This window comes from Balaenoptera physalus (genome assembly GCF_965194825.1).
Source record: "Balaenoptera physalus genome assembly, chromosome: 13".
NCBI classification, from domain to species: domain Eukaryota; kingdom Metazoa; phylum Chordata; class Mammalia; order Artiodactyla; family Balaenopteridae; genus Balaenoptera; species Balaenoptera physalus.
Window position 1 is genome coordinate 21,259,709 of NC_138892.1, and position 13,320 is coordinate 21,273,028.

Below are 13,320 nucleotides of genomic sequence, written 5' to 3' on the forward strand. Positions count from 1 at the left end.
TACAATAATGACACTTTGGACGTGGGCTGCTTTATGCACAAGGCACAGGATGAAATACCAGGGACCGGGATCCCTGTTTCACAGGTGAGTCGTTTAGACAGAAAAGGGTTAAAGGTCTCTCTGAAATCTGTCTCTCAGTTGCAGTATATTTTCTTGTATAATATATGTATAGAAGTACTTGTTAGAGACAGTTTATAAAGATAGTAACATTTGTTTTTGAGTTTTCTTATATCACCCATAAGACAGAATATGTGGATTTGGGTAAAAATCCCTGTATAATAATTCACAGGCACACTGAAGTTTGAAAAACTCTGAGCTAAACTAATGAAAAAGGCAAAGGAGCAAATTCTTTAGTAGTGACTAAGCAGAGAATATTATACTTTTCCTGCCTGCCTTTCTCCCCATTCTATTTTAATATTGAACCTGTAACCTCAGTATGTATGTATTAATTTGGTTTTGGCTGTGATGATTAAATTAAATATGGGAGTAGGTTCTAGAGTTAAATGCTAGTTGAATTGGATTTCACAGTAAAACTTCAGAATTGTTTACCTTGGGGAGATTGTCTTGGGTCATCTTTTTATCTTTGCAAGAAATATTAACTCCTTGTGCTAGCCAAGAGTTAATAGGAAGACACAAATGTCCCTGGGTTGGTTTGTTTTTCACGTGGCTTACATGATAGAGTCCTTAATTTTAGTTCTGCTTTAACCTACATGTTGAAGGATCATTTGGAAATTTTGCAGCAATCTCTACCCAGAGGCAAGCTAACTTTGGGGAGCCTGAATACTGCGAAGTAAAACGAAGGGCTAAGTTCCAAGGAAGAAGTTAACTCACTACCCAAATGAGTTACAGCAGGAGGCCGTAAAAATGTTCCACATCAAAGATGAACAGAATAAAATGAAATTTTTGAAATGAAAAAAGGACGGTTTTGTCAGGTTCATCCTATGTATATTAAACAAGGAAGACCTGGGAGATTGAGTCTCAAATTCTGTTGTGTTATTCACTTCAGTTCAGCTCCAATCAGCAAACCTTTAACCACAGCCAACCATGTGCTGGTAGCACAGAAATAAAAGGGGCAGGCCCTGCCTTCAAAAAGTTTATAGTTTCATGGACAAAATTAAATCTTCTTTTCAAAATTTCAATACTGCAAATCTTGCCAAGACAGAAAATGTTCTACTATTTTAATGTCCCTCAGATAAAACCAAGCCATGAAGTTGAATTTTGGACTCAAAGTTCTAAATTAGCCCTATAAGGTGTTTTCCATAACCAAAACCATTTGAGAAATATAAATGCACAATTAATTTTTTTAATTAATTAAAACATGAAAAGGGTTTTTTAACTGAATGTTTGCTTTTATCAGCATCAATAGTTTGTGATGCTGCAAAAACATGGGCAGCATAACAAAGAATATATTTAATAAGGGAATAGTATTTAAAGCTCCCAAAGTAATTGAGATTAATACTGTTTATGGAACAGGTTCAATACCTTGAATACATAGGGTTATAATGCAGCATGAAAATGATAAAACTACAGAAGTACAAATTACTTAGTTGATTAAATAATTGCATATCTATATAACAATCGGGTCAATGAAAACAAGTATTCCAGTCACTTGCTGAAATGCAATTAATTTTTAAAATTTGGCCACTTCACTCCTCCTTCCTCAAAATATAGAAATACCTCCCATTTCAGGTAGCAACAATTAATTTTTTAAGTCGCAAAATATTTATCCAAGTCAATTAAACATGGACAATTTCAGGGACTGTATCTTGCTCACTGGAGTAACAACAGTACTAAAATATTTGTTAGATGGCCATTTAAATGGTCAAGAGAATCTGGCTAAAATTCTACAACAATATGATTTAATGCCTTTTTTTTTTTTTAAGACTACAAGGTAATTTGAATTATGTACCTACACCTGTCATTTGTTTGAAAAAGAAAAAAAGATAGCTCTTTCAGGAAATTTGCTTCTGAGTAGCATGCTGACAGAGCTGTATAAAGTCTGAAAGCCGAGGATTCTTAAAGCTCAGTCTTTCAACACTGAAAATGGGTTCTACTCTGTAACCAGCCCGAAGAGAAAAAGTAAAAACATACCTATTTTCTAGATCACCAAGGAGATAAATGGCTGTGTAATTCCATTTTTGACATCAGACACTTAACAGGAGGGATGAGAATCAAGAATTTTCTTTTTTATTGAGTTATAATTGATTTACAATATTCTATTAGTTTCAGTTGTACAACAGTGATTCAAAACTTTTGTAGAGGGCTTCCCTGGTGGCACAGTTGTTAAGAATCCGCCTGCCAATGCAGGGGACACGGGTTCGAGCCCTGGTCCAGGAAGATCCACATGCCACAGAGCAACTAAGCCCGGGCGCCACAACTACTGAGCCTGTGCTCTAGAGCCCGTGAGCCACAACTACTGAAGCCCATGCTCCGCAACAAGAGAAGTCACCGCAATGAGAAGCCCGTGCACCACAATGAAGAGTAGCACCCGCTCGCTGCAACCAGAAAGAGCCTGTGCATAGCAACGAAGATCCAACGCAGCCATAAATAAATAAAAATTAAAAGAAAAAAACCAAAACTTTTGTAGATTATATTCCATTTAACATTATAAAATATTGGCTATGTTCCCTTTGCTCTACAATATATCCTTGTAGCTTATTTTATACATAGGAGTTTGTACCTCTTAGTCTCCTACCCTTATCTTGCTCCTCTCCTCTTCCATCTCCTCACTGGTAACTACTAGTTTATTCTCTATATCTGTGAGTCTGTTTCTGTTTTGTTATATTCATTCATTTCATTTTTTACATTCTACGTATAAGTGATAACATACAGTATTTGTCTCTCTCTGTCTGGCTTATTTCACTAAGCATAACACCCAGGCCATCTACAGATTCAATGCAATCCCTATTCAAAATACCAAAGACATTTTTCACAGAACTACAACAATTAATTCTAAAATTTGTACGGAAACACAAAAGTCCTTGAATAGCCAAAGTAATCCTGAGAAAGAAGAACAGAGCTGGTGGTATCACGTTCCCTAACTTTAGACTATACTTCAAAGCTACAGTAATCAAAATACTATGGCACTGGCATCTGTGGTACAGACACACAGATAAATGGAACAGAAGGAATTTTAAACAACATTCTGCCAATCAATGGGTTTGAAAACTAAGTTATAATCTCCCTAAAGGAAAAAGCCTGCGTCTCTTTTGCCTAACTTCTATAAACTGGTGTCTAAAGGAGCTAATATTTACTGAACCCTCATTTGTGCCAGACTTAATTCCAGTGGCTTCACACCTCTTTTAGTCTTCACAACACTCGTAGGACATGACTATCATCTTCACTGAAGTAACTGGGGTGCAGGGAGTTGAAAGCTTTCCCAGGTGGCAATGCCAGTATATGAACCACCAGAATAGCCTCAAAATGCTGCTTCTCTTTCATGGAAACATTGATCTGAACATGGAAGACTCCTCTGCAGATGTTTTCGACTGAATGTAGAGATTATTCTGGGACCCTTCCCACAGTGTTACATGAATTTGGGTGAAATAGGAATGAAATGAATCCAAGCTAAAGTAGAAAAACCCATTTTACCTCAGAGATTAAATGTAACCCTTCTTTGCAACAGAAATAAATTCTTGATGCTTATAATTTAAAGAGCAAGCAATCTGTATTTGTTGACTTTTTTTTTCTAACTCTGACCCCACATTACATTTTAAAGCCAGGATGAGTAGTCCTCAATTAATAAAAAAGTAGAAGGAAAGAATATTCTAGAAATGTGTGGGATCTGACATAAATATTATAGTCCTTTATCTAATACCTAAATTCTCCTTTAGCATTCAGCAGGAGGCCAGAAACAGAGAATAGGTTGCTCTGCTAATGTTTCCCTACTTGAGGTCACTGGCTGAGAATGATTTCCCTAAAGTGCTTAGTAGGAGGGCTTTCAAATATGCAACAACAGTTCCAAATACATAAAAGGTAAGTAATCTGCAGGACATAAATAATATCACAGCCTCCAACTCTTCAAAAATTTGATTGCATTCAGCATTTCTCAGCCAGAAGATTCCTATGGGATCAAAGATCAAATCATACAGAAAGGACCTATAAGATTACAGACCTATAACATTTTCTCCTTTTTTGAGGATGAAAAAAAATAAATCAATGGCTTCCTGGAAGAGTCAGAGAGAACTGGGCTGAGTCTAGGGAGGCCAAAATAAAGAGCGTATGTATGTGTACAAATGTAACACTAGCGTGTATGTCCAAAATCCAATCAGTGTGTCTTCACATCCAATCAGTCCTTCAGTCCCAGTGTTACATTTCCTCTCAACACATAATTAGGGGTTACAACCAGTTCAGGGCTTCATTCTTTCTCCTTCACTACTACAATAGTTTCTAACCTTTCCTCTGTTCCAGTCCAATCTCCCTTTGCCAATAGCACTTGCTTTCTAAGACAAAGAAAATAGAATCATGTCATCCCCTTGCTAGTAAACTTGGGATGGTCAAGCCAAATACAGCACCACCTGAGCCTGGCATTCAAGGCCCTCTGCAATCAGACCTCAGTCTACCAGCCTCCTTTCCCACTATGATATCCTATATATTCCATGCTGCAGATATACCTGATTACTTACTATTCCTCAGAGCCATCATACTCTTTTATTATAGTATTCTTATCTGTTTTTCCTAGAATAACCTTCCTTGCTTCTCTCCCCAGAGAAACCCTAATATTCATCCTTCAAGGCCTAGTTTACTGTCATCTTCCTGGTGAGGTCTTCCCCAAATTCCTAAAAGTGACTTAATTACTTCTTCCTCTGTATTTCCATAGCATTTTTTCTAGTCTTATATCATAGGGCAAGTAACACTGTGCTAAATTAGTACCTTTCAACTTATTTTATTGGGATCCTTTGGCAGTCCCAGTGTCTGGCACACGATAGAAGCTCAATAAAGTCATGAGAGTGAGTCGATCTTTTATGCCTTGTCTTCACAGTCAAAAGTGCTTTGAAAAAAAAGTACATATTTGTTTTCTGGAAGTCTGAAGGATTACAAGCTTATGAGCCATATTTATCTCCTCCTTAATCAGGAGTTTCTGTGGTTTAAGGAAAGGGCCCTGGATTAGAATCAGAAGAGCCAAGTCCCAGCCCTGTCCCATGTCACCTCAGGTCATCTCTTAACCTAAAGAAGAATAAAACATGTCCTGCTTACCTTTGAGGGTTCTTCTGAGCCACAAATAAGGAACTGCACGGTAAAGTACTTATGAACTATTAAGTATGTGATAGTAGGTATAGGTATTGCCACTGCTGTCATCATTGTTTGATCATTGTTGTTAATATCCCAAAGCCCAGGTATCACAGGGAAGCCAGCCTAGGAGGCCAATGGCTCAGCACTTAATCAATCCAAGTGCCTTGCTCCGATTCTGCGGGTCTGCATTTAGGGTGCAGTGGAAGAGTCAGACAGCCCTGACTCGGGCCCTAGCTCTGTAGATCTGGTCTCGGACACCCAGTTCCCTCATCTAGGAAATGGGAGTAACAACACCTACCTTGTTAGGTGGGGTATATATCTATATGTAGTAAATATACATCTATTTCATTTCTAAGTCTCTAATAAGCCTTCCGTGACTGGTTGGAACAAGGTAGCCATTTCTCCCTTACTCTACAATATCTACATACAGCCCAACCATTGCCCTCTTTCTGTTTCTCGAACTTGCAGAGCTCATTCCCACCCCAGGGACTGTGTACGTGTTTCCTCTGCCCCATCCTTTTCCTTAGATCCCGGCATGGCTCCTTAGCAAGGCTTCCTTGACCCTGTCAATCATTTTCTCAGCACATGACTCTCTTCACTCTTCTTGCAACATTTACCTCCATCTTATTTATTTGATTGCCTATTTGTCCTCTGCAATATAACATATGCTCCTCTCCAGCAAGCACTGTTCTTGTGCTTCTCATTCTGTCCCCAGAGCCTAACAGAGTGTCCAGAACATAATATACACTCAGCATTCACTTCTTGAATATTTACAGCATGACCAATGTTTGTACAATGTTCCCAAGTTTCTCTACATCTAGACAAAATTCCAATTATCTTGACTCTTGAAGGGGAATGAAATCTTTGAGGTCACTTAATTATGGTATTCAGGGCAGTACCACAATGTTCAAGTTTATTATAGGCATTTAATAATGTGTCACACTCATTAACAGGCATTAAAACACTATCCAGGGACAAGGGGTACCTACCAGTAATAAGCAACTCCTGCCTCTATTAGAAACAGGCACTACCAAAATCAGCATGCTGATCCTCACTTGTGTAACTGGAACTGAAACACTGAGCAAAAAATGTTAAATTATGTTTATTTTATAAATCAGGAGGTTTACTGGATCCCTATTTCATGTTCTCCTTCCTTTATTTTATGTTAAAATTGCTCTGGTCCAAGCGGATCCTAAGAAGAAATTGACAAGGTCCTTGGTTTCTGAAGCATCAACTAGAACAAATGGTTTCAGAATATCAGAAGCCCGGGAACCTAGACAATTTCTCTCTCCTCCCAAGAATCTGTCTGGAAAGGCAAAATACAGAAATCCTCCCAAGCCTGACCACATCATCCCTGTTCTGATTAGCCTGGCCCAAGAGGAGGCCTAATAAATAAATATCCATGGCAATCATGCATAATATATGAAGGATATTTTCCAATGGTCATCTGGAAGGACATAGTTTTCAATTAGAGTATTTTTAATTAGCAATAATATGCCAGTCTATCAAAGAAGCATATGAATTTGTCATTGGCAGGAAACAGGAAGCAGGTAGTTTTTGTTTTGTTTTGTTTTGTTTTAAAGGAACAAACATCCTAGACCCAATACCAAATACATCTTTTATCTCCCAAATCTTCCTCTAGCTTTCCTTTTCTCCACTTAAGAGCATCACTATCTACTCTGTTGCCCAAGGAAAATAACATTTATTGAACTCTTATGTGCAAGACTATTCTGCCCACTTTATAGGGTACCTAGAAATCTCAGCGTCATCCTTGCTTGACTCATCTTGTCCATATCACTTCCCGAACACTTCTTTCCTCCATCATCTTCCCACTGCCACCACCCTAGCCTAGCTACAAATTCTCCCTGCAGCTAATGTGATAGTCCCAGAAGCAGTCTCCCTGCCTTGCATCTCCCTCTGTCCAATGCATCCTTTGCAGCCACCTGAGGATTTTTAAGTGAAAACACCAGCCTGCCCTCTCCCACTGAAACCTCTTCTCTGCTTCATCACCATGTGCAGGATGAAGTGCACTCCTTCCTTTATCACATGAGAGCCCCCCATGACTCTTCAACTTTTCCTCCTCTATCACTCCCCACTTGCATCTTCCCATTTACCCATGCCCTAATACTCAGTTCCAGAATTCACCAAGCTGTTTAAAATGTCACGGTCCTGGCACAAGCTTTTCCCATTGCTTAGAATTTCTCAGCCCAGCCCCCTTCCTCCTCAACTCTTACTTATTCTCCAAGATCCAGACCAAGCCTATCCCTCTTCTTCCAGGCATTTCCTGACACTCACTTCCTACCCTCTAATACAGTTCATCATCCTTAAGTTATGGCACGGATCACACAGTATTATAACGTCTTATTATCTGATTCCTTCAGGAAAGTCCTAGTCCTGAGTTTTATTCATCTTTGCATCCCCAGAGAGGAACCCTCCCTGGAGACACTCACATAAATGGTTATACTGAGCTTCCTTGTATGTCTGATGCTCTTACTAGACTGTTCCCTGAGGGATGGAGAGTATCTTACCTATCTTTCTAACCTCTGCTTATTGCAATGCCTGGCATCAATGAATACTCAGTGCATATTTGTGGAATTGTTTGAATACGATTGGCCAAAACCCCCTTCAGTTCAAAGAATTTAAAAATCCCTCTGAGCTGATTTCTAATTAGCTCATTTTTTTTTTAAGTTTAAATATAAAAATTCTCCTTGAAATTATAAAACACCACAGGCATTAATTTACTCCAAAGATTCAACCTCTGGAACTCCTGGCTCTTAATGGTAACTCAACTAATTGGGGCATCTTGGGGATAATAAAGCACTCCAAACATCCCTTCTACTTTGAATTGTCAGTCAGAGGAAAGGTTATTGATTCTCTTAGGCAGAAGGGGCTTCTTTGAGAGATTTCACTAGCGTTTAAGTTTGGAGGGGAAAGAGCCCTGTCTGCCTGAGTGTTGACACTAGGATTGCTGATGTCCCTTAGAAGCCCAGGGCCCCACCCAAAACATAGGCACACTTACAAGAAGGGCTCTGGTTCGATGAAGGAGCCCAAGACCTGGGGCTTGCAATGGACCCTCCACACCAGCTAGAGGATTATTCAATTCCTTCACCCATTCCCTCACAGGAAATTAGCTATGATGCAGCCAAAGAACTGGAATAACACTCTTCTGCCAATAGCTGCAGTTGCCATCAGCACTAAAGAACTAATCTCCCCTTAGTGTGGCTGAAGGGGGGACGTCCACATCAGCAAGGAAGCCCACTCGAGAGACTGCAGACGCCTGGCTAAGTCGGCTGGGGGGCAGGGCAGAAGCACACCTGCATCCCCCATCCTCCCAGCGTAGCGGATCCGCAAGTAGCAAATCAAGAATGAGCCATAATATCAGTGCTACAGATATGATCATCTAGTCTGCTTTTTATACCATTTCTCCTCATTTCTCGGCAACCAGTTTTGAGTGCTATTATTCGAGCTGAGAGGAGAAAGCAGAACGAGCATTTTAAAGGACTGTGACATGGTCATATTTTCGTAAAATGAAACTAGGCCATGTGCTGACCATTCTACAACTTTGTCGGGATGGATTTTTCCTTTTATGAATTTTTAAGAAGTCCCTTGAACCTCCAACAAAAATAAGTCTGTATTGCTGGTGGGAATGCAGAATGGTACAGCCACTCCGGAAGACAGTTAACTGGTTTCTTACAAAACTAAACACACTCTTATACTCTTACCATATGATCCAGCAACTGTACTCCCTGGTGTTTACCCAAATGAGTTAGAAGCCTATATCCACACCAAAACCTGCACATGGATATTTATAGCAGTTTTATTCATAATTGCCAAAACCTGGGAGCAACCAAAATGTCCCTCAAGGGGTGAATGGACAAACTGGTACATTCAGAAATGGAATATTGTTCCTCACTAAAAGAAAATGAGCTATCAAGCCATGAAAAGACATGGAAGAACCTTAAATGAATACAGGCATATCTCATTTTATTGTACTTCACTTTACTGTACTTCACAGGTACAGCAGATACAGTTTGTTTTTACAAATTGAAGATTTGTGGCAACCTTGTCAATGATGACGAGCATTTTTTAGCAATAAGTGTAATTAAGTCATGCACATTTTAGAGATGACACTATTGCACACTTAATAGACTCCAGTATAGTGTAAACATAACCTTTATATGGACTGCGAAACCAAAAAAAATCATGTGTCTCCCTTTATTGCGGTATTTACTTTCTGAAACAGCTACATAGTGTATGATTCCAACTATATGACATTCTGGAAAAGGCAAAACTATGGAGACAATAAAAAGATCAGTGGTTACCAGGGGTTAAGTGGGAAGGGAGGATGAAGAGACAAAGCACAGAGGACTTTTAGGGCAGTGAAACTATTCTGTATGATCCTGTAACAGATATGGATATCATACCCTTGTCCAAAACCATAGACTGTACACCACCAAGAGTGATCCCTAATGTAAACTCTGGACTTTGGATGAGGTCAATGTAGGTTCATCAATTGTAACAAATATACCAGTGGGGGTGGGGGAAGAATACACAGGAACTCTGTAATTTCTGCTCAATTTTGCTGGGAACCTAAAACTGTTAAATAGACTTTTTCTTTCTTTTTTAATTGTTACAAATACAAAGAAAAAACAGAATTTGCCTGAAGACTAGGTAACTAGGTAGTCTTTAAGAATTTCAGTTGTCTTATTAAGTAAATATGTTTGGAATAAAAACGACTTAAAGAGGACTCCCCATAAACCACACAAAGCAAAGAGAAGTTCTAAGAAATTCCCTGTGACAAAAGCTCAGACAAATCGCATGGCCATGTTTTGACCACTCAGAATGCCAACTATGAATGTTATATTGATTGGAATATTCCACTGATACAGTCTCCATTGTCAAGGCCTAGCAAACCAGAACATTGAACATACTGTGAATTTCACGAACACACTGAGAGGAAACAAAATTCTTTTCTAAACTCTTCCCCTTTTACGTTTATATTTTATTACTGCCTAGGACTAAAACAGAAAAAAGTGTGTTAAGAAAATAGCACACAGGTCTGTACACAGGTGTTAAGGACAGGAGAAGAGCAGCAACAGAGATTTAGCTATACTTATAAATCGTCGAATTTCACCTGTAATTACAGGAAAATAAGAGTGAAAGAAATGTCATTAGAAGAAGAGTTAGAGGCGATATGTCTGGAGAAAAGGGAGAGGAAAGGAGAAAGTGATGAGAAAAACTGAAGGTAAGCATGGGGGGCAGTGTGCCACAGCAATGAATGCAACAGTCACTGTTACCCTGAAGTTCACAATATGGCAGGTAAAAAAATATGAAGACGGCTGATCCTTGAACAACTCAGGGGTTGGTGTGCTGACCCTCCTCACAGCTGAAAATCCGTATATAATTCATAATCAGCCTTCTGCATAGGGTTCCTCTGTACCCACAGTTCCCCATCAGAGGATTCAAGCAACCTCAGATTGTACAGCACTGTAGTATTATTTTTAAAAATATCCACGTATAAGTAGACCTGCGCAGTTCAAACCTGCGTTGTTCAAGAGTCAACTATACATAGCTACACCTGATGTTGGCAGATGATAAGCTCTAGGACGGAGGTGAAAGGAGCAACAAGAAAATGGGGTGGGAGGATTCCAGAGGATTTTAGAAGACCCTCTGAGGAGAGAAGACTTGTCTGGGCCTCAAAAAAAAAAAGGGGGTGGGGGGGCAGGATTTCAGCAGGAAGTTAGGACCAGCCAGGAAAGTTGTTCCTGCTAAAGTTATGGCCAGAAGGTAAGAGAACTGCATCAGGAGTGGATGCATTTGTTCATTCACACGTGCAAAAAAATATCTGTTTAGCACCTGCCAGTGACAGACACTGTAGATGATGGAAGACAGGGGTTAAACAAAACGTGAAGAACAGTGATGAAACTGCACACACTTTGAACATTAGGTTGCACTGGCTGCAGGCGATGCAGGTACCCACAAGTTAGATGCTCTGGGTGCCTTGCTCACCGAAGATTCCTCAACTCCTTCTCGTCTCCCTTCCCATACAGAGGCTGGCAAACCCAAATCTATTTACCACACTCCTTGAAGCTAGGACTCTGAAGCAGAATTCAGTTCCACTAGTTCAATGCACTTGTATGAAACTGAGAAGGTGGAAATGAGATGAAGACCGTCTTCCTGACCCCTTTTGGCTCCAATCCCCTTTGACAAGTAAGATCAGATATGTGAGGTTTTCCTGCAGCACCATTCCAGGGCCTGTCATCTTTCTGGTGAGGAAAGGCAGTCAGGGGCAGTAGCACCATTGGCTTCCTGATCCACAAATAATAGCTATAGCCAGAAGTTCTCCAACTCCAGACTTCTAGTACAGCCTGAGAGGCAGACCCTTGGTGCATTCTTCCTATGCCTGTTCCACTAACCCTCCTCTGATTTTATAATCCCTAACCTTCACAGGCAATCCTTTCCTGATTAAAATAGCTAGAGCAGCCTCTTTTCCATACTGAATCTTTATTGGTATAGGCAATACAGATTTTTAGGAAAGGGAGAGAGATGATCAGATTTGTGCTTCAGGAAGTAACGTAGGCAGCTGCTTAGGAGATGGATTGGTGAGATAGATGGATCAGAAACAGATTTAGGAAAGTCCTAGGAGTTTTCAGCCAGAACTAATGTGCCTGGAATACTTGACCAGAACAAACAGTTATAGTGGGAATAGAAAAGGGACGAAAATAAAGTATTTAATGGAATTTACAGGATCTATTGGAAATGGGGTGGGATGGGAGGAGAAAGTTAAACCTGGGCCACTGCTTCATCCCAGCTCTGCAGGGGCCCTTTGAAGCACCCTCACTGCACTCTGGTCTTTACCATCCCAGCACCCATCACATTTCCTTAAATTTGACCTTCTCTTTATGCTTCAGACTGTCTCATTTTGCTCTCTGTTGCATCCTAAGTATGGAGCACAGCAAATGGCTCTTAATAAGCTGCTCAATACACACAGGTTGGCTGGATAGAAGGGAGGAAGGAGAGAGAACCTCCAACCTCAGAGCTACTGTGAGGACTGAGATTCTATTAACCAAGGAAGTAACCACAGGCTGAGAACTTCTTGAATAATGCTGAATCTTGGATTATGTGGGGCATCACGGTGAAGATGATTAGCAGATTGGTAGAAATATGAGTCTAGAGGTTGGGATGAGTTTGACACAAATTTGGGAGTTGTTGCACAGAATGAGAACTAACTGCTTCATAGGAAAAGAGGATGCCTCAGCAAACCTTGGGTAACATCCACATTATAACTACAAAGTGAAGAGTGTCCAAAATATCAGTCACCATAGTATACACTACGTACACATTGTCCTTTTAATACTTACAACGATTTATAAGTGAGGTATATTGTCCCCATTTTACAGATGCGAAAACTGAAGCTCAGCAAAGATGAGCACTGCTTAAAGTCACATAGCTGGTGATGACAGAGCTGAGATTCAAACCCAGATCTGCCTGACTCCGAAACCTATGCTCTTTCATGCACCCCAGCCTCTACGAGAGAAAGAAGTGACTCGAGAAAGTGACTACAGACTGGGCAGAGAGGAAAGAGAAGCAGAGAAATGCTATGACATAAAAGCCAAATAGAAGATTTAAAAAAAAAAATGGAGGGCTAGACTAGAAAATGCCAGGATGAATCCATGGTGTTTATAAGCAGGTGATCTTGGATAGGGCAAAGTAGGGGAGAGCTACAGAAGCTATATTTTTTTGTAGTAAAAGGAGAAAGATTGCTTTGGCTATTTGGGGTCTTTTGTGCTTCCATACAAACTGTAAAATTTTTTGTTCTAATTCTGTGAAAAATGCCATTGATAATTTGATAGGGATTGCATTGAATCTGTAGATTGCTTTGGGTAGTATAGTCATTTTCACAGTATTGATTCCCCCAATCCAAGAACATGGTATGTCTCTCCATCTGTTTGTGTCATCTTTGATTTCTTTCATCAGTGTCTTATATTTTTCTGCATACGGGTCTTTTGTCTCCTTAGGTAGGTTTATTCCTAGGTATTTTATTCTTTTTCTTGCAATGGTAAATGGGAGTGTTTCCTTAATTTCTCT

General features: G+C 39.9%; 1 protein-coding gene across 6 annotated transcripts in view; it reads right to left on the reverse strand.

The window, feature by feature from the left end:
* The window catches only part of ANO4 (anoctamin 4), a 458,290-nt gene that overhangs the window by 368,307 nt on the left and 76,663 nt on the right, over positions 1 to 13,320 (reverse strand). The window lies entirely within an intron of this gene.